We start from the raw sequence: 21,845 nt of genomic DNA, 5'->3' as shown, positions 1-21,845 counted from the left end.
ATCTAAGCACAGCTTATATTTAGGGAGCAGCATCCAACGACAGCAAAGATTGAGAAGGAGGTAGAAAAACAGGCCAGGGTCACATAGTGAGGCCAGATAATATTAAATTTTAAATGACTTTTTAATATAAAGAATCACAAGACCGATAAAAGAAATAAAATAATTCTCAATTTTAGATAAAAAGCAGTTTTTTTTTTTCTGACCAAACTTCAGTTAGGGAATACATCTCCCATCCACTAGCAACAACAACAATGACAACAACAAAAGGAAAGAAAAAAGAAAGGAAAAGTCTAAAAGAACAAAGATTTCACCTAATGGTCATCAAATGGACTGAAAAGTCTTTGGCAATCAGGTTGTGTAATCATGACCAAAGAGTTAATCGCTGCCTATTCCATTTTAAATGTGTTCCGATTTTTTTCACTCATATAAATGCCTCAGAATATATAGCCTATAAATAAGCTTTCTATCTAGGAACACAATCTAAGTCCATACTTACCATGTTTCTGAACCTCTATCATTCACATAGTAAGAATAAGAAACGGAAGTAGATCCTGGACATGCAAAAATCCACACCAATACTAAAAGAAGAGCTCTTTCTTGTTTACTTCCACCTCCTAATGGAACCAAAGACAATTAAATGTCCAGATTTTCAACTAGAATTTATATCTTCAGGCCTGTTATGTTTCACCTCTAACTTACCCACTTAAGTCCAATGATATGTAAACCAATACTGTATTCCTTAAATATCTAGCAGGACACAGGAAAGACAGTAGGCAAAGGCCATGCTTTTCATGAAAATGAACAATCTACTAACTGGGTCTATGCAAAAAAACAAACACAAATATATATAGATTAACATCATAAAGCCATACCCAAAATGAAAAATTATTGTTCTATGTTAGTGGGAATATGTATTTTTTCTTATTACAAAAATTTTTGTCTTATTTGTTCAACAACAAAATGACATATACCAATTATTCCATTTATTTTTCCCAAGAGAGCATTTGGTTTCAAAATTCTAAAATGGATAAAGTTACTAAGACATGTTTTTGTCCATTAAACTAGATAATTCCTTACAAAACACCTTAATCTGAGATTTTAAAGCAGAATGCTAAAGATAGTACATATTCATATTACTGAAAGGACATTATTTTATAAATTCTATTACAAGACGTTTCCTGGCATGTTAAGCAATACTACGAATAATTAAAATAAAGTATTATGGACAAACTAAATTAAGGGAGAACAGTTTAAAATCTAATATACTTGAGTTTTTTTTTAATTGGTTTGTTGACCCACTGAATTTTGCCAATTTGCAAACGGTATTCTAATTATGGCTCTAGAACACCCAAATACTGCTGTTTAATATTCAACCTTCATGGAGTATTATACACATTTTTATAAATACACAAATTTAAGCTACCAACATATTTTCTAGCATTAAGCATTTAAAAATATAACATTTCAGCACACACACCAAAAAGGACTTCTATACGGGTCCTTCCATAATTTATTTTTAAAATCCTTCTGTAGGACAAACTGAATTCTTAAGGCAAAGTACATAGTGGTATATGACACAGATTCTTGTGTCATATAGAAAGTTCAAGTTCTCATCTTAATTACATACATATGATGTTAAGTACAAAATGCAAGAAATTTTATAACTTTACTCCCCATGTTGGTCTAGGTATTAAATGCCTACTGTCACCTTTTCACCCACCCAACAAATCTTGGTATAAGCAAGTGACCCAATTATTCTTGTCCCTTCCACTTTACCAAAAAGCATTCTTTAAGCTAAAGCAACTCAGAGTTAACAAGGGAAACATATTCCATAAAAACACCCAAGACAACAATTTAGAAAATAACAAAAACTGAGAGAACAGTTTCTATTCTAGAGGGCTACATTTTTTTTGGCCTGGGCCTGTGATAAATGACAAAGTTCAAATGTACATCACCTGCCTCCATAGTCATACATGTAATAAATGTAAAACAGAGGCTTAGATATGTCAGGAATTAAATTGTTACTGACACAGAATAAAAGCTTTCACTGATTCTCAGCCTATCTATCCCATACAAACTGAGGATCAAGTCACTGGCTTTTAAAATTTTTTACTGAACTATTAACCTCAATATTAAGTGCCACTAAGCAGCACAGACTAACTACCATTCAACATAAAGTTTACACATGTTGTATAATTCAAATTCTCTTTGCCTAAGGCTGATTAGGACAAACTGAATATCGATATAGGGAGAGCATGTGTACATAATTCAAATCTCAAATATTTAAGGCCAATGACTGTTTAAACATAAATATACATATATTTGTACTAACTTTACAACCTGTGAATATAGGGTACAGTATTTTCTTTCATCCATTGAGATTCTACTGAATGCTTCCTTGTTTTAATTTTCTGGAACAGAATGGGTCCCTTTAATTTATAATCTCTTCTAATACTACTTGTCAGCAAGTCCAGTAAGTGGCTTAAGAAAAGAACAGGTTGCAACTATTGGCCAGAATAAGGTTTTCTGATTATATATGACTTTCAATTTCCATGTTATCACCATGTCTTCTTCTTAGCACCACTGATAACTCAAAGGTGATTCTTTCTCCAGCTCCTATTTCTTCATCTTCCTATCCTCTTATTTTTGGTCTCTGTCCTACCCTAACTGACTTCTGTGTTGTGTAAGATATTCAGATCATTCATATGTTGTTTAATAAAATTTGAAATGGACAAATAAACTCTCCCAGAAGAGTTTTATGTATCTAAAACCAATAAACTCTCCAAAAAGAGTTTATTTGTCCAAAACACATCTTTAAAGGACACTTCCTAGAAACTGTAGTATAGTCCAAGACGTTATACATAGGAAGGGGTGGGGAAAACCATGACAGTCAAATATGGCTTTCCAAATAGAAATTTCTTCTGTAATGCCATTAAACACATGATAAATGGCACAGAGGGATGAAATCCCAACTGGGGCTATGACTAAAGTATAAAAATTCAGGATTCTGGGGAGAAAAAGAACCTTGAATTTGACTTACCTTCTCCCACTCCAATCCCAAATCTAACCCATTTACTTCTCTTGAACCAGTCAGCTCCAGGGGCCAACAGGTAGTGAGTGGGGCCTGAAGAATGTGACCTTGAGATTATAAGCATCTTGAGAGAAAACAGGTGTAGGGCTTGCTCTGCTCTGGATATCAAGCAAGACCCAGAAGAGTTCTACACATACATAACTGCACAAGTGTGGCCAGTCTTCCTGGCCCCAAAAGTGCTCAGGGGGCACTCAAGAGGAGAGAGAGTCCCCTCTACACCTGAAGCTAGGAATGCAAGAAGACCAGAAGGAAGGGACAAGGTCCGCCAAGTACACATGAAATATACAACATGCCTGCTGCTATAGTGCAGGCTGAGATGCCTGGACCTTCCATCCCTTATAGGATTAAAACAAACTAAGGTCCCCTAACAGCTCAACCTGAACCCCAATGCACATATAAACAACATACCTAATGACAGGAGACAGTGGGAGAGAGCAGACCTAACAGATCTCCTGAAGGATAGAGACAAAATACTGAGGCCAAAAATAGTATGACTACATAAGGAGAGTCAAGTAGAGAGCAAAAAATAATTTCTACATAATTTCAGAAAATTAACTAGATGAAAATTTAAAGAAGTAAACTCTTTAAGGTGAATAATTCAGTAGATAAATTAAAAGAGAAGATGGGGTCTAACTGATGAATTAGAGTGAATGAAGGACCAACTGGAAGAAATCTCAAAGCATAAACAAAATACAAAGAGATGAAAATCATAAAGGAAAAAGAGAAAGGACTTGAAGAACAGATTAAGGCAACCTAACTAACATACCAACTATAGGAAAAGTTCCCAAGGAGTCTCCAGAAGGGGGAAAAGGAAAATATATTAAAGTAATATGAAAGAAAATTTCCATGAACTAAAGAAGAGATTGAATTGCAAACTTACAGGGCTCTCCAAGATCCAGGCAGGACTAATGAAGGGAAAGGCACATGTTCAAGAACATCACACTAAAATTCCTAAACTTTAAGGATAAAAAGAAAACCTTACAAGCTACCAGAAAGAATAATTACTTAATACAAAGAAAGAATCAAATTAACATTGGACTTCTCATTTGTAACATTGGAATTAAAAAGAAAGAACAGTAACATCTAGATTGCTAGGCAAAAAGCAGTACAAGCCAAACATCCTTCAGTGGGAAAGTAGTGTTTTCCAAAATTTAAGGATTCAAAGATCACATTAGCTACCGCTCCATCTAAGGAAAGGACTTAAGAAGGGATTCTAATGGAACAATAACTGAATCAGAAATGAAACCTTTCATGTAAGAAGAAACAGGAGTGCAATTACTTTGCCTTCTACACAGAACTAAATCTAAATGGATAATAAACTGTATGGAATATGTAACGTAAGTGCTCAATATGAATTTTTGATGCAAACGTCTAACAAAAATCTGGACCTAAAAATTAAATTATCTCCAAAGAAATTTAGGAACATTAAAGGAGAGGATTAGTGTTTGAAGGTGAAGGAAAATGTTGGTATCATTATTCATGTTAAAACAGGGGGGGAAAATTGGATCTATGAGCAATTGAAAAGGAACGTGGCCAATAATGAAATGGAAAAGTACAGAACATAAAGAAGGGGAAACTGGAAAACGAATATCAACTTGAAAATACACGCCAAATTTTTAAAAAAATGTAAAAAGTCACAAATAAAAATAAGGAACAAGATAAAAAGTAACAAAATCAGGCATCACTCATTAGAATTTAAAAGAAAGCTGAATTCTCCCACTGAAAGACAGGCTGCCAGATGAGTTAAAAAGACAAAGGTCATATACAGACTGTTTATAAAAAATGCTTAAAACTGAATGACTGAGAAAAGTTTAAAATAAAGGGAAGAGCCAAGAAATATCAGCTAAATGCCCCCAAAGGAAAGCATGAGTGTTATACTAATATCACACAATGTGAAATTCAAGGTTAAGATGACCAAACAGCATAAACAATGTAAAAGCTAAGTTACATAAAGCAAAGAGTATTGAATATGCAAGAAAAACTTGAAAAATATTTCAATGAAATAAGAAATTAGTACAGCTTTGTCAGAAATAGACAGATCTAATAAAGTTAAACGAATATATAGTGAAACTGATTAATACAATCCACACACTTGATTTAATAATTATATAGAAAACTTTCAATCTCTTGAATAAAGCTTACAATTTTATATGTACCCATGGAACACTGACAAAAATCAATCATGAGGTATCATAAAATGAACTTAAAATAATCTTTTAAAAATATCTGAATAGATTGTATTGGTTGATCACACTCTAATAAAATTAGAAAAATAAAGACAAAAGAAATCAGTCAAAAGAAAATAATGATAAGACCATTTCATATAAAAAAATCTAGGGGCATAAGAAAACATATGCTCAAAATAAAATATATTGTCTTTATTGCATTTATTATTCTTAAAAGGAGACGAGGAAAGGAGAGGCATAAAAATACCAGGCATAAAAATACACTTTGCACCCACTCTGAGAAACTAGAAAAAGATCCACAAATATAATACCAAATATAATGAAGAAAGTAAATGAAACAAATTTCACCAACATTTCTGCTCTAAAATAATGGCCTTAAATGTATACTTAGGAATCAAACTCTAAAGAGAAATTTAACAAGTTAATTCTGGTTTAAAGGAGATCTATAATCTACTTTTTAAAACCAACTAAGAGAGGTCAAGTTTCTTGAATTTAAGATTTCTTACACGTAAAATCATGATCTACCATAAAAGGAATAAAATTAAGAAGGGGATAGCAATTTATAAATATTTCAAAATAGGTAGGCAAATACCAGAAGATACCACCAAACAGTTCAAAATGGTTGAGAGAGAGAGTTCAGGGAAGGGGCGGAGCAAAGTGGACTGCTGATGATTTTTATAGGCTTTTAGCACAATATGACTCATACAATAAATGTTTTATTAAAAATGAATTTATAACACAGTAAGATGGTGAAGCAGAAAACATTTCAATAACAAATAATAGAACTAATTTTAAAAAAGAATCAAAACTTAAACATCAAAGCTAAATAGAGGCAACAAGGCCCCAAATTTAACGTTTATCAGTCAATGGATAGGGGATTGAAAGAACACTGCACAAATGGAAATGAAATGGCATTTGAGAATAGTAACAAGGGTCTTTCATTCAATAACAATCTAAATAGCCTGTACATAAAAAGAACATGAAATATTTACACATACAAGAAGGAAAAAGAAAAGTCTGCCATTATAGGACTCAATGCTCTGGAATGTTTTATTTGTTTTGATTTTTTAATAATGTTGTACTATTCTTGAAGGTGATACTCCACCAGGAAGTTGAGAGAACGCTACAATATACCCCCGCTGAGATTCAAGTTGCAGTAGTCTGGTTTCAATGCCCATACTCTCAACCACTACGCTTCTATTGACTCTCAGAAGGGCAGTTGGTTTCAAAACCAACTGTTAATCTTGCCAATACAGCCTGAGCTGTAAATGAAAGAAGGATGGGAAGAAAGGGAGAGGAACTCAGTGGCCTTAAAAGAACAACACTGAACCTGCCTGCCATCTAAGCATAACTATATAAGGAAGTTCTATTTAGTTCCAGTAGAGGGGGTACAACATATTACTTTTGGGCAGGTAGCAAATAACTAATTTTGAAATCAGAGGCTCTTCCTGTATACTTTTCTAGTGGCTTAAACTTTGATTCTTTTGTTACCAAATAAATATTTCAAACTTGACAGACATTAAAACAGTTGTGTCCAGAGGCTTATTTGATATTAGAAAATCAACCTTTCCTATAATATTCCTGCAGAACACGTTATCTTTAATTATCTTAAAGAGTATTACAAAACTATAAGACACATTTCTCTCATAATTCAATGTTTTCAAAATCAATGTAAAAATCTCCCCCATTATATAATTTGAAATGACAAAAATTTATAGTGTTCGCATAAAATAAATGCTCACCTCCAAAAAGGGTGGGTTGGGGGAGGTCACTGAATAAGAAAACTGGAGGGATCCTATAAGGGCCTCCATAGGAGTTATTTGGAAAGAGAGGAAATTTTGGAATTTTAGCACAAAAACAAGGAAGCGATAAAGAAAAACAATAATTTTTAAAACCACAAAATAAATGGCTATATAAGAAAGAAGATATGATAACAGTATACATCTTAACAGTGGTAACTTTTACAGTCATAGCTGTAAACAACATTTACTGATTTTCAATTTTTACATTTTAACCTACTCAGCTCTACCACTTACTAAGAGACTTAAATTTCCTTGTCAGTAAACTGGAGACCATAATATTACCTATACCATCAAGGTCGACTTGATGATTAAGTAAGTTTAATATATGTAAAGTACCTGTGTGTATATATATGTATGTATTATAAAATAATATATATAAAACATGCAATGTGCTTGGCACAAAGCCTGAACTATGTAAGTGCTTTCAATTACTACCACTATTATTACTACTACTACAGACAAGCACAGAAAACTTAAGACTTGTATTACATAACACAATGTTATCAACTGTGACAATGCAAAAGTAAATGTATGGATGACAAACATGGAAGGTAGAAACATGAACAGAGAAGGGAAAGAAACTCTAGTATAACCTGAGCCTACAAAGTTTAGAATCAAGAAACACTGTCCATGGTCAGTCAAACAAGAGATAAAGTTCTAAGCTCAACATCTAGAAAGTCTTATCCAAGGTAAGAATTAACAATGGTATTATATTGGGAGGAAAAGGAGATGGAGCAAATAGGTTAAAATTCTCATGCAGAAATAGAAGCATAAGCATATAGTTTGGAAGCTTTGGGCAGTAACCCTAGAACTTAAAAAGAAAAAAGAAAGAGAGAAAGTTAAAGTGCTTCCTTATAGGAAGTGGAAAGAGGATTGGCAAAGAATACAATATAGGATTTTTGGTTTTTTCTAATACCATCCTTTGCTAGTTAATTCTTTAAACCATGTAAATGCACTATTTTGACAGAAGATAAATTTCTTCAACCTCCCAAAAGTACTTTTACATCTCTCCTCTTTCATGTACCCATTTGCACTTCAGAGATTTTGTGAAATAAATTTTGTGTTAGAAAAGTAAAAAGAGAAGCTATTCAACTATGTGACTGCTATCTTGCTGTATTTTTTTTAAAAATTCCATTTTCCTTCTGATGTGGTTTCAATGTTATCTTTTCCTTCTTTCTTTTTTTTTTTAAGCAAACTACAATCAAGCTCTAAGCTACAAATTTAGCTTAGGATACTTAGGTTGCATTTTGAATTTTATTCATTGTACTAAGATCATTAAAAGATGAAGAAGATAAAATTTATAAATCATATTCACAATTGAGAAATGGAAACAAGTGAAAAAATTTCTTTCAGTTCTAAAGTGAACAGAATTAAAAGCAGTTAAATTTTCATTTCCCTACCCTTCTGTTCAAAAGCATTGAGTGAAATTAATAAAAGTCTTCCTCAATATTAAAAATATCTTCAAGTACTGTATCTGCATGTAAATATGAAATTTAACTGTAAAGTATCATTTGGCAAGAATATTCAATATTTTACAAAATAATATTCCAAGTAGATAAATTTTAAAAGTCTTCCTTTCTCAAATGACTAGTTATAGCTATGCTCTATGTACTAAAAAATACTTTTACTTCAGAATCCAATCTCATTTAAAATGGTCCTATTTAGGACTTCCCTGGTGGTGCAGTGGTTGAGAATCCGCCTGCCAATGCAGGGGATAAGGGTTCGATTCCTGGTCCGGGAAGATCCCACGTGCCACGGAGCAACTAAGCCCATGTGCCACAACTACTGAGCCTGTGCTCTAGAGCCCATGCTCCGCAACAAGAGAAGCCACCAATATGAGAAGCCCACACTCCACAACGAAGAGTAGCCCCCACTCACTGCAACTAGAGAAAGCCCACGTGCAGCAACAAAGACCCAACACAGCCAAAAATAAATAAATTAATAAATTAATTAAGAAAAATAAATTAAAAAAAAAACTGGGACTCCTTTCAAAATGAATAAATAAATAATAAAATGGTCGTAGGTATATACTATTCCCTGACTTGCTATGGCTTTAAGTCTAAATTATAATTAAGTACTGTTAACAGTAAGTTATATTTAGAAGACTTCGCAGTTTCAAGCAAACTTCTGTTTACTTTTGTGGCTTGAAACTAGAAACTCAAAGTAATAATTATATCACTTCTCTTTCTAGGTTTATGTATGCTTAGCTTTGTATAATTTCCGTTTTCTTAAACAAGCTTTAAAACATATTGGCCAAATCATTTTGGTCTTCTCTTTCAGTACTAGCTGGAATTCTGACAATGAGCCTTGATAAGTAATCGTTACTCACAAAGAATAGTCAACCTTCAATGTTTAATGTATAATACTAATCACAATAGCGTAGCTGGAAGTATAAGATGAAAAACGGTGCCTGACACATAAAAATTCAATCTACTGCATAAATAAAAAACCCAAAGACAGACACAATCATACAAGGGGAAAATATAATCAGGGTTATGCTGTCTTGTCACCTTCTCTCAATAGTTATTCAATTCATATTCATTGAGTCTCCAACAATGCAAACAACAATGCTGAAACTGCTAGACATACCATGGTTTCAGTGGGGGGAAAAGCCTTTTAATTTGGGAATATAGTGGACTCTTTGCAAATACAATTAGATATTGGATAATACAAAACTCTTCATTGTGGAGCTTATTAAAAAAATGAAAGAAAATTCCAAGAGTGGTGAGTAGATAAAAGAGATACAGACAGAAAGAGAAAAGAGAAGGGAGGAGTTGAAACGTGAACTGTAAGCTTCAGTTAGTCTCATGAGAGGTGCAGCTGCTTAAAGGGCACTGATAGGTCCACATTCTCCTGGGTCTCTTTTAAGACCAAATCTGGGGCCTACAGCATATTTGGAGACCTGAACTTCAGAGTCTCTCAGAAATTCGGGAGAAGCTTTTATAAATCTGTTGGGGGAAAAGTACTCTGAATTAAGACCTCAGGATTCCCAAAGTTCAACTAAATCAAATATGAACTCACAATTTTAAAATATCCCTAAACACAAAGAAAGAAGCCACCATGATCTGAGAGTGTGTAAAAGGGTCTTTAGGATCTCAGATATTGGAATCATCAGATGCAGAATATAAAATAATGACATACAAGGTATGGAAATGAAGACAGTTGGAATCCAAAAGTGACCAAGCAATAAGAGATGAGTAAAAATGACCATGTGACTGAAAAGAAACAAGACTTTAAGAAATGGAGGGGGAAAAAAAGCACTCTTGGAATTAATATCTCAATGGACTGAAAAGCAGATTAAGCATGGCTGAAAAGAATTAACAAACTGGAAGATAGATCTAAACAAACTGCCAGAACACACACAAAGACACAAGAAAATGAAAAATACAAAAACTATTAAGAGGCATGGAGAACAGAAGAAAAGTAACAACTATCTCACTAGAGACTCAGAAAAAATAAAGAATACAGGTGATACAATGGCTGATAATTTTCCAAAATAATAAAATTCATGAACACATAGAAAAAGAAAGTACAATATAAAAATAATGATATATCCATAAATTAAAAGGAATTTGCTCCTAGACACACTGTACTAAAAGTTAAAAACACTAAAGACAAAAAGACTGTAAAAGCAGTCACCCAAGGCTCACAGAGAGCACCCATTAAAAAAAGAATAAGTACAAGAGTGGTATGCTACAACTGGCTAATGTAGGCTCACATGAACCTGTTGTTAAATTTTCAGGAATTTTGTGAGCAGTTTTTAAACAAGGCTACTACTGTGTTAAATTATATAAAAATATAAGATGAAAAATATTAAAAGCAGAGATAGATAATCAAAATTCATCACTCTCTAATTATTTTACTACATATTATTATCTGTGCTCTTGAGGTTATTATTGATGTCTATTGTATCAGCAGGGTGGAAATACTTCACAATTGTGTGCTACTGCATATCTCTTCTCAACTCTATAATAACTGACATACATGGTAAGACAGTATTTATACCACGGAAATAAGCAAACACTAAAAATCAGGAATTTTTCCTCCAGAGAGGTAGCTGCTATACCTCTAGCAGCATAACCCTGAATTAAACTGACATCAGACCTCAAAAAAACAAAAGAAGTATTTTCAAAGCATTGAAAGTAAACATCAACATAGAATTGAATAACCAGCAAAACCACTTTTCATAATAGGGGCAATAGTCAAAACTTTATAGATTAACAAAAATTGAGAGTTCACTAAAAAAAAAAAAAAAAAAAAAAAAAAACCTTCACTAAAACAACTTCAACAGGATCTACTTCAGGAAGAAGGAAAGTGAATTCAAGAAGAAATTATGGTAATGCAATTAAGCTAAAAATCAAACATTTTTTTTTAATTTAAAAAAACTTCCCCATATTTGGAATTGTAAAAACATATTTCTAAATAATTCACAGGTAAAAGAAGAAATTAAAATGGAAAATTTCAAATTCATCATATGAAACAAAGAAGATACTACACATTAATATGTGTGGAATGTAGTTAAAGCAGTACTTAGAGGAAAAATTTTAGCTTGAATGCTTATATTTGAAAAAACGACTGACAGAGACTTTTGCATAATTAACTCAAGCAAAAGCAAGACTACAAAGATTAAAAAAAAAAAACCCTAAAAAGAAATTCAACAAGATATGAAAAGAACTTTGAGAAGAACTAATAAAAATCCAGTCCACTTACTAAAACTGACCCAAAAAGAAATAAAAATCAAGAATAAGGCTTCATTAAAGTCAAATGAGTAGTTTAAAATCTTCCTACAAAGAAGATATCAGGCCCACAAGGTTTTACAAGCAAGTTCTAGGAAGAGATCATTTCAAACTTACAGAAACTCTTCCAAAAGCTGAAAAAGAGAAAACATTTCTCACTTTATGTAGTGAATGTTATTGAGTACAAAACTTGCCAAGAAGAGTAAGGGAAAGAAACATACAATTTTAACCTCAAGAATATGAACGCAAAAATTTTAAATAAACTATTAGCATAATTAATCCAATGCGGTGGAGGGGTGGGGGTGACGACCCTAACAAGGCAAGACCAAATTGGTTTTATCTCAAGAATTCAAGAGGAGTTTAGCATGATAAAAAAGCTTGTCAAGTACCACATTAACGGATTAAAGGAGAACAAAACCATCTGTTCATCTCAAGAGATGGTAAAAAGTCTGATAAAAATCAACATCCATGTACGATTTTTTTTTTAACAAGGAAACAACACTCTTAACCAACCAGTACTAGAAGATAAATTCCTTAACTTGACAAAAGGTAGCTACTGAATTCCCATGCAAACAACATTCTAAATGGTCACTTGTTAGAATTATTCCCTTTAAAATCAGTAACATTTATACCTAATATTTTACTGGTAATCCTACTGACACAGGACCACAAAAGTCAGGGGAAAAAAGAAAATTGAAAATAAGAGGGGGGGGGGGCTTCCCTGGTGGCGCAGTGGTTAAGAATCCACCTGCCAATGCAGGGGACACGGGTTCGAGCCCTGGTCTGGGAAGATCCCACATGCCACGGAGTAACTAAGCCCGCGTGCCACAACTACTGAGCCTGCGCTCTAGAGCCCGTGAGCCACAACTGATGAGCCCGCGGCGCCTAGAGCCCGTGCTCCGCAACAAGAGAAGCCACCGCAATGAGAAGCCTGCGCACCATAATGAAAAGAAGTCCCCGCTCGCTGCAACTAGAGAAAGCCCGCGTGCAGCAACGAAGACCCAACGCAGCCAAAAATAAATAAATAAAATTTATGAAAAAAGAAAATAAGAGAGGGGACTTCCCTGGTGGCGCAGTAGTTAAGACTCCGAGCTCCCAATGCAGGGGGCCCAGGTTCAATCCCTGGCCGGGGAACTAGATCCCACATGCATGCCGCAATGAAGAGCTAGCATGCCACAACTAAGGAGCCAGCCTGCCGCAACTAAGACCCAGAGCAAGCTAATTAATTAATTATTTAAAAATTCAATGAAGAACTTTTTTTAAAAAAACATTCTTTAAAAAAAAAAAGAAAAAGAAAATAAGAGACACATATGTCATTATTCGCATGATATGACTGTCCACATAGAAAAACAAAAGGAGCTATACAGAAAAATTACTGGAATTAATAAGTTTAGAAGTATGCAAAGGTAAACTGCATATTTATACATCAGCAACAAACAGGGAACATTTAATATGCTATTTATAATAGCAATTTAAAAAAATAAAGTACCTAGGAATAAACAAACCATAGAACTATCTACACTTCTATCAGAAATATCTTAACACTTCAACAACACTAAAGAATGCCTAAATAAACTCATAGAGAGATTAGTTTCATGGATAAAAATACTCATTACCTACAGATTCAATGTAATTTCAGTACAAATCCTAACAGTTTTTCAAAGAACTTAAACTGATCCTAAAAGAGAAAGATGTAATAGAACTTGTCATGCCATACAGCAATTACAAAACTACAGCAACTACAACATTGTGGTATTGCTGCAGAGATCAATGAAGTGACCGAGGGAACAGAATTGAACCACATCCCTCCAACAGATTCACAAATATATGAAAATCTGAAGTTTGACAGGGTAGGCACTGTAGATCACTGAGTAAGGCATAGACAACTCAATAAAATGTGCTGGGACTGATTTTCTATACAGGAAAAAATTTAAATTAGACTCTTACCTCATACCATACATAAAATCAACTCCAGATGTTTGAAAATATTTAAATGTTAGGCAAAACTTTTCAAACGTGTTGGGGAAAAAAAATACAGGAGATCATCTATATGACCATGGGGTAGAGAACATATTAACAGGACACAAAAAGAACTAGCCATAAAAAATCTGACCACATTAAAATTAAGAATTTCTATCAAAGGATACCACAATGAAAGTTAAAAAGCCACTAAATGGGCAAACTAGGAAAAGATATCTACAGTAAGTATAACCAACAATGCATTCATATTTCCAGAATATACACAGACCTTCAACAAATAAATAGAAAAATAAGCAGGTGACATGAACAAACATTTCGGGGAGAAAGAAACATGAATGGCCACTGAAATGTATGCTCAGCCTTATTACTAATCACTGAAATACAAAATAACAAAACAGTAAGATATCATTTTAACGCCTACTAAATGAGCATTAATGAACAAGTCTAACTAGAAAAGAGAGCAATGGTACCTCTTTATACGTTGCAGACATAGGACTCTAAATAATAAAAAGCTATATAAAATAATAAACTATATAAAATAATAAAAAGCTAAATATGTGAATGCCCTATTGAGACAGGAAGGGGGCAGGGCACAACCTTTAAAAGAACGACATAGTCGTTGAGAGCACAAAATAAACTGGTTAGAACCAACTAGGTCCAAGATGGTGGACAAGTCAACTTCCAGTGGACCTTGAGCCTCATTATACACTCACTGTTAATACATTAGCTAAATGACACACCCAGAGGTGCCATGACAGTTCCAAGGCCAACCATAAAAGGCTAAAAAGTGGGTGGTGGCCCAATTCTTGGAAATCCCTGCCCCTTCCCCAAAATAGTTGGAATAATTCTCCCACTCATTAGCCTATAAAATTACCCACCCCTATAAACACTGACAACCCCGTACCCTGGAGCCTCTCGCCTTCTAACATGGCCCATACTTGGAGTGTGTTTCTTCCGTGGCCTCTTGCCTCCTGAGATGGCCCACACTCTGGAGTATGTATCCCCCTGAATAAACCTTCTTTCCCTTTACTACGGCTCGCTCTTGAATTCTTTCCTGCACGAAGCCAATAACCCACACTTGGCGGCCCATCCCAGGGACTCGCCTGAGACCTGGGACGTGACCATCCTCCTGCCTCCCGCTTTTTTTCTGCAACACTATGACTCAGCAATTTCATTCATGAGTATATACTCTATAGCAGTATTTCTCAAATTCGGTCAGCGGGCCGGCAACATTAGTATTACCTGGATGCATATTAGAAATTCAGATTTTTAAGCTCCATCCCAGACCTACGGAATAGGAATCTATGCAGCAAGGCTCAGGAATCCTCACATATACCAACTCTCCAGGTGATTCTCATGGGCCCTAGAGTTTCAACCACGCACTTAGAGCAATGTTATTCAAACAGAACCTGTTAGTGAGACTGGAAAGCAAGAGTGGATCGCATTGCTATTTATAAGTCAACCAGTATAAAATAAAGTAGATTGAACCCCATGTAGTAAACTTAAGCATTGATTTGCAAAACTTTTGTCTCATTAGTGTACGTATACTTATGTAAGTGGGTACTTGCTTATTATGGAAAACATATTTCTTACTATGGGTCACAGTCATAAAAGTTTGAAATCTACCACCCTAGAGAAACTCTTAATATATGTGTACTGCAGACATGCCCAAAAAGGTTTATAACTGCATTATTCACAGCAGCAAAAATAAAACAAAATCAAAAGTAGTAATCTAGATATCTGGATAATAAGAGAATGGATATACCAATCATACCATATGGACTAATACCACAGTGAAATCAATAACATGCAATAACAAGGACAAATCTTACACAGTACTGAGTAAATAAAGCAAGTCACAGAAAATTACATAGAGTATTAAACCATTTTCATAAAGACCAAAAATAAGCAAAGCTGGACAAATATAAGAATACATACATTTGTGGTAAAACTATACTTAAAAGCTCAGGAAAATTCAGGAGCATAGTTACATCTGGGGAACACAAAGCAATGGACACAGGTAATTTGAATGGCACTAATGTTCTATTTCTCATTCTTAAGTTGAATGGTGGATTCATGGTGTTTGTTTTATCATTTACATATAAAATACATATAATCCTCGTATGTATCAATTATAGCATAACATTTTTAAGAAAAACTCATAATACCTGATGTCAGAACCCTCTAGATTTTAGTAAGGGAAATTCACATTCAGATTCAATGGACACTTATCTATTAGCCGCTTTGAGCAAAGCATACACATTGTCTCACTGAATCCTTTAAGAGTCCTGTGAGGTTGGCACTTGGCAAAGAATAGGCAATCAAATATCTTTTGAGTGAATAAATGCTTGAATAATTTTATAATTCAGAAAGAGAAAGAGTTTGATTATATGCTATGTATTATGGTCCTACCCATAGGAGTTAAACAAAATAACATAGATGATTAACTCTATTAATAGAAAGGAGCTTATGATCTATTCTTATTGTTTCCACATTCTATTACTTATTACCAAAAATATAATGAGAAAAATCACTTTCCTCGCTGGAAGTATCTCTGGCTAAAGGTTAAAAAAAAACTAACAACCTACAGGGTAGAGCTAACTAATATAACATTTCTATCAACACATTACTAGTATTTCTATTTTGCATTTAAAAGCTGAGTTAGCTATATGCAAGGCACCAGCTCTCTTCAGGGTGGGGAAAAGCAGAGCTACGGTATTACAAGAAAAGAAATTACCGAGGTTAAAAAAAAATCTGTGACACATTTAGTCTATGCATTTTAATAAGAACTACAGTTTAAAAAGTGCAAAGTCAAATCCTTTTTTTCCATTGAATACATATTAATATAGATGAACACAATCGGGGAAACGGCTGCCTCGCCAAATTATTTCCATCCTTCACAAAGAACTATTTCCCTTCACAGGACTCCCACAAGTGTATGCGTTTTGTTTTTCAAATTTAGTTCACTGTGTGTTCCCCCACCCCCAGCACCTGGAATAATGACCAACTCCTAATAGATGCAGAGTTAAGTATTTGTCTTGGAATGAATTTATACACTTATTGAGCATTTACTATATAACAGGCATTTGGGGGATGCGAGATCAAATATGTTAAGAGTCCCCATCCACACAGAGCTAACATGAATGATTAAATTTAAACAAAATGTGCCCTTCCTCTTTCTGAATAATTCAGTCCAAGAGCTACAGGTGACCAAGCAAAGTAGGCAACAGCAGGGGAGGAGAGGGCAGTGACGTGAGGAGGGGTATCCATGTGGTGGCTCGGAGACACTAAAAAAGAGCTTACTCCTTCAAGAAATGGCTAAATCCAGGGCTGGGACAAGGAAAGTACAAAATGAGCCTGGAACATCTGGTAGCGAAAAAGTCAGGAAGTATGTAAAGACCGATCACAGCAGGTCAAAAAGACACAGAAACCAGATTTAAGGGCCTTCCACTGACCAAATCAGGACAATTTAAGCATGGAAACAAATGTAACAGATTATAACTCACTAAAAAAAAACATATATATGCATGTGTCCATGATGATATATAATAAATATAAGAATAAACTTAAATTTGAGGAAGAATGGGATATGTACATTTTCTCTATCTCCCAATAAAACACTTATTAATTACAAAGAGGAAAAAAAAAGTAATTTGCAGTGGAGAAGCCTGGCGGACACCATCTGAATCAAGTGATCAGAGTAATATCGCAGTAGTAATGGAAGGGTACAGTGGAAATCATGATTGTGTGACTGGCTGCAATGAGAAGAGCCCAGTATCACTTCTGGAATATTCCTGCCAGAGATGCATAACCTGAATCTGGTCATGAGGAAATGTCATACAAACCCAAATTGAGGGCCATCTACTAAATAATTGGCCTGAAGAATTTCAAGTTCATGAAAGTCAAGAAAAGATCAAGGAACTATTCTCAGTTGAAAGAGACCTAAGAGACATGACAACCAAATGCTCCAGATGATTTTAGACAGGACCCTTTGGGTACAAAAGTAAAGGACACTAGTGCAACAATCTGCAGAACTTGAATGGGATCTGAGGAGTAGAGGTTGGTAATGCATCAATGCTAATTCCTGATAGTATTACCACGCTTAAATAAGAGAATGTCTTTGTTTGCAGAAAAGAAACACTAAAGTATTCAGGGAGGATGGAACATCATGTTAGCAACTTACTCTCAAGTGGTTCAGGAAAGAAAATCTCTTTGTACTAGTAACTTTTCTATACGTTTGAGATTATTTCAAAATAACAAAAAAATTGTAAAGTACATACAAGTATTCAGAAGAGCCCCAGGTCTCAATCTGTGCCCAGTAGACTAAGGGACCCTGGGAAGGACATCAAAATCCGAGGGTGTCCAAGAAGTAACCTCAGTCTGTTCAATTTGCTCCACTTGGTTCTCTCTCTAAGGACCCATATCATGCTAAGAAGAGCTAAATTGCACCATATTCTTCTAAGTGGAATCTAAATACCATTCCAAAAAGAACTAAGGCTTTCTAATAACAAGTTAGATTTGTCAGCTAAATCAAGGCTTTCCTAATATCAGAAGAGGCAGCAGTTTGCTTTCAAAAATGCCAAATGAGGTTGCATTTTTATACCACACACAAAAACAAAGAAAACAAACAAAACACACACGTGATCTGAAGTCCTGGTTCATCTCCTCTCAATTAAAACCAATTGTTTCTGTTGAAGAAAAAGACTATAAATTTGCAATATAAATTCAAAGATGTATTTGGAAACAACTTATCTATGGCTTATTTGGGAAAATCTGCTCACCTGGTAGAATCTGTTGTAGAAACAAAACAATTTTATATACATTTACTTTGACCATCTAACAGATGTACACAAAAGGCCAAATGAGAAAACGTTGTTTTTGCCATCGTTGGTCTTCAGAAGCCCACAGAGCTTGCTTGGAGTAAGATGGGGATGGGGTCCAGTAAAAAAAGTTTCTGGCACCCCAGTAAAAGAAGTGAATGCCTCAAAGTACTGCAGCTTTTTCTCCTAAAAGCACAGCAGGGCAGCCTGGACTAACAGCTAGAAATTTCTCTTTGTTTTTTTTTTCTTTCTTTCTTTTTTTTTAAGAAACTGAGCTGGGTTATTTTAGTCCTCGGAGAAGATGAGACTGTATTATCCCCTGAGAACTGACCAAGAGTGGAGTTTGGTAGAAAGAAAGAAAGAAAAAAAATCCAGTGTTCATTCACTGTATACCCAGCATCTGGCATTAAGTGTGGCCCATTAATATTTTAAAAAGTACTTGTACTTTCTCAGGATAAGGCAAGTGCTAAGCTTAAAAAAAATACACACACACACATACAGGTTGGTACCTGAAGACAAAGGACAGGACAAGACTTAGCAAGACTTAAGAAGGTCCTCTCAAACTCGATTTTCAGAAGAAAGGAAAATCAGTTTTGTTCAGGGAATTTCAATCTATAAAACAAGAAACTAAAGGATAAAAATCTTCTGCCAGAAGTCTTCTAGGACTTGAAAGGCATCTTGGATTTCCTAAGCCTATCCTACCTGTCCTAGATTCAAATACTCTGAACCATCTTCAGGTCATGTATCCTATGTATCCTGATTGTGGTGTGTGTGTGTGTGTGTGTGTTGTGTGTGTGTGTGTGTGTGTGTGTGTGTGTGTGTGTGAGAGAGAGAGAGAGAGAGAGAGAGAGAGAGAGAGAGAGAGAGAGAGAGAGAGAGAGAGGGAGGGAGGGAGAGAATCTCAAGAAGTCAAAAGCAGCTTCCCCAAACAAGTGGCAAGCCAGCCTCAGTAAGCTGATTCTAATAAAATGTATTACCAGCCAACTTTCCAACCCTGAGGAGAAAATCTTTTAATATCTAAGCACTCAAAGAATCACTCCTACCCCATGACTTATTTGCATCTCTACTTTCAAAAACCTGGGAGATTACAAAGTTATTTGTTGACTTTATTAGAGCCATTTTCACATGCTGGTTAATGCCAAGAAAAACCACTTCTAAAGTCATGCATACCCTTGCTATTCAGCTGAAAAAAAAAAAAAAAAAGACTCCAAAAATTATGCTTGTCTCTAATTTATGGAAAATGAAAATGTAACCAATCCCCACAGATAAATTTATGCTGGCTTAAGAAAGTTTGGGTGGTAAAAGGAGCAAATTCCTAATTATCATTTTCTTCACACAAACTGGATTTTCAGAAACAGGAAAAATACAGAGAACTTCAGTCTACGAAGCAGGAAACAAAAGGATAAAGTTGGCTACAAGCAGCAAACACACAGCTCTACTCTGACAACTTATCTAGCTCGTCTTCAGGAAGGGGACTCATGCAAGATTATCTTAGTGGCCCGAAGGCAACTAAGAGAAGTCACCCTGGAGGTTTGATTATTTTTAATTCCTTGTCTCTTTTAGTCCTATTTTCAAAAGAAAACTAACATTACTCTATGTTGTGTAGAAAGACTATAGAAGAACAGTGCACGACAAACAGCCCTGACTCTGCTATCCCTTGGTTGGCCAATCATTTCAGTACTTGATTCCTTAGTTTATTCATCTGTAAAACAGGGAGCTTGACCTATTATATCAAAGAATCTCTTCAATTATAAAACTGTAAGAATATGCATGTTTTCCTCATTTTACAAATAAGGAAACAGGAGAACAGAGATTAGTAATTTGTCCAAAGTTACACAGTTACAAAGTGCCAGTGCCAGCATCTGGAAAAAAAAAAGTCTCTTTCCTAACAAAGTCTGCCCTTTCAACTGCTGTGCTATGTTCTCTTCACCAAAATAAATCAGAATAAGGTGTTCAGAAAAGCAAGCAGTTCCAAAAATGGGCAGAAGACCTAAATAGACATTTCTCCAAAGAAGACATACAGATGGCCAACAAATACATGAAAAGATGCTCAACATCACTAATCATTAGAGAAATGCAAATCAAAACCACAATGAGGAAATCATCTCACACCAGTCAGAATGGCCATTATCAAAAAATCTACAAACAATAAATGCTGGAGAGGGTGTGGAGAAAAGGGAACCCTCCTGCACTGTTGGTGGGAATGTAAACTGATACAGCCACTATGGAGAACAGTATGGAGGTTCCTTACAAAACTAAAAATAGAGCTACCATATGACCCAGCAATCCCACTACTGGGCATATACCCTGAGAAAACCGTAATTCAAAAAGATACATGTACCACAATGTTCATTGCAGCACCATTTACAATAGCCAGGACATGGAAGCAACCTAAATGTCCATCAACAGATGAATGGCTAAAGAAGATGTAGCACATATATTCAATGGACTATTACTCAGCCATAAAAAGGAACGAAATTGAGTTATTTGTAGTGAGGTGGATGGACCTACAATCTGTCATACAGAGTGAAGTAAGTCAGAAAGAGAAAAATACCGTATGCTAACGCATATATATGGAATTTTAAAAAGTGGTACTGATGAACCTAGTGGAAGGGCAGGAATAAAGACGCAGACATAGAGAACGGACTTCAGGGCACCAGGGGGAAGGGGAAGCTGGGATGAAGTGACAGAGTAGCACTGACATATATACACTACCAAATGTAAAATGGATGTCTAGTGGGAAGCAGCTGCATAGCACAAGGAGATCAACTTGACGCTTTCTGACCACCTAGAGGGGTGGGATAGGGAGGGTGGGAGGGAGGCTCAAGACGGAGGGGATATGGGGATATATGTATACGTATAGCTGATTCACTTTGTTGTAGAGCAGAAACTAACACAACATTGTAAAGCATTTATACTCCAATAAAGATGTGGGAAAAAAGTAAAAAAAAGAAAACCAGTGAGAAAGCTACCACCTATCACAACAATCCATACAGTTTTATTATTGCCTTCAGGGCTGATTAATCAAGGGCGGCATTTATCTTTGTGCCTGTGAGACATTCACCTCCTGTGTTGCTCTGTAATTCAGAGGCACTTTTTGACTGTGCCGCGCTGCTTGCTGGATCTTAGTTCCCCAACCAGGGATCATGGCCCCTGCAGTGGAAGCATGGAGTCCTAACCACTGGACCGCCAGGGAATTCCCAGAGACACATACATCTTTAACTTCAATG

General features: G+C 35.2%; 1 protein-coding gene across 3 annotated transcripts in view; it reads right to left on the bottom strand.

The window, feature by feature from the left end:
* The window catches only part of MLLT3 (MLLT3 super elongation complex subunit), a 249,382-nt gene that overhangs the window by 64,964 nt on the left and 162,573 nt on the right, over window positions 1-21,845 (bottom strand). The gene's annotated exons all lie outside the window — the stretch shown is intronic.

Source organism: Balaenoptera borealis (assembly GCF_965194805.1).
Source record: "Balaenoptera borealis genome assembly, chromosome: 8".
Lineage (NCBI taxonomy): Eukaryota > Metazoa > Chordata > Mammalia > Artiodactyla > Balaenopteridae > Balaenoptera > Balaenoptera borealis.
The sequence above is the reverse complement of the archived record's forward strand: the minus strand, read 5'-3'. Positions and strand labels throughout refer to the sequence as shown.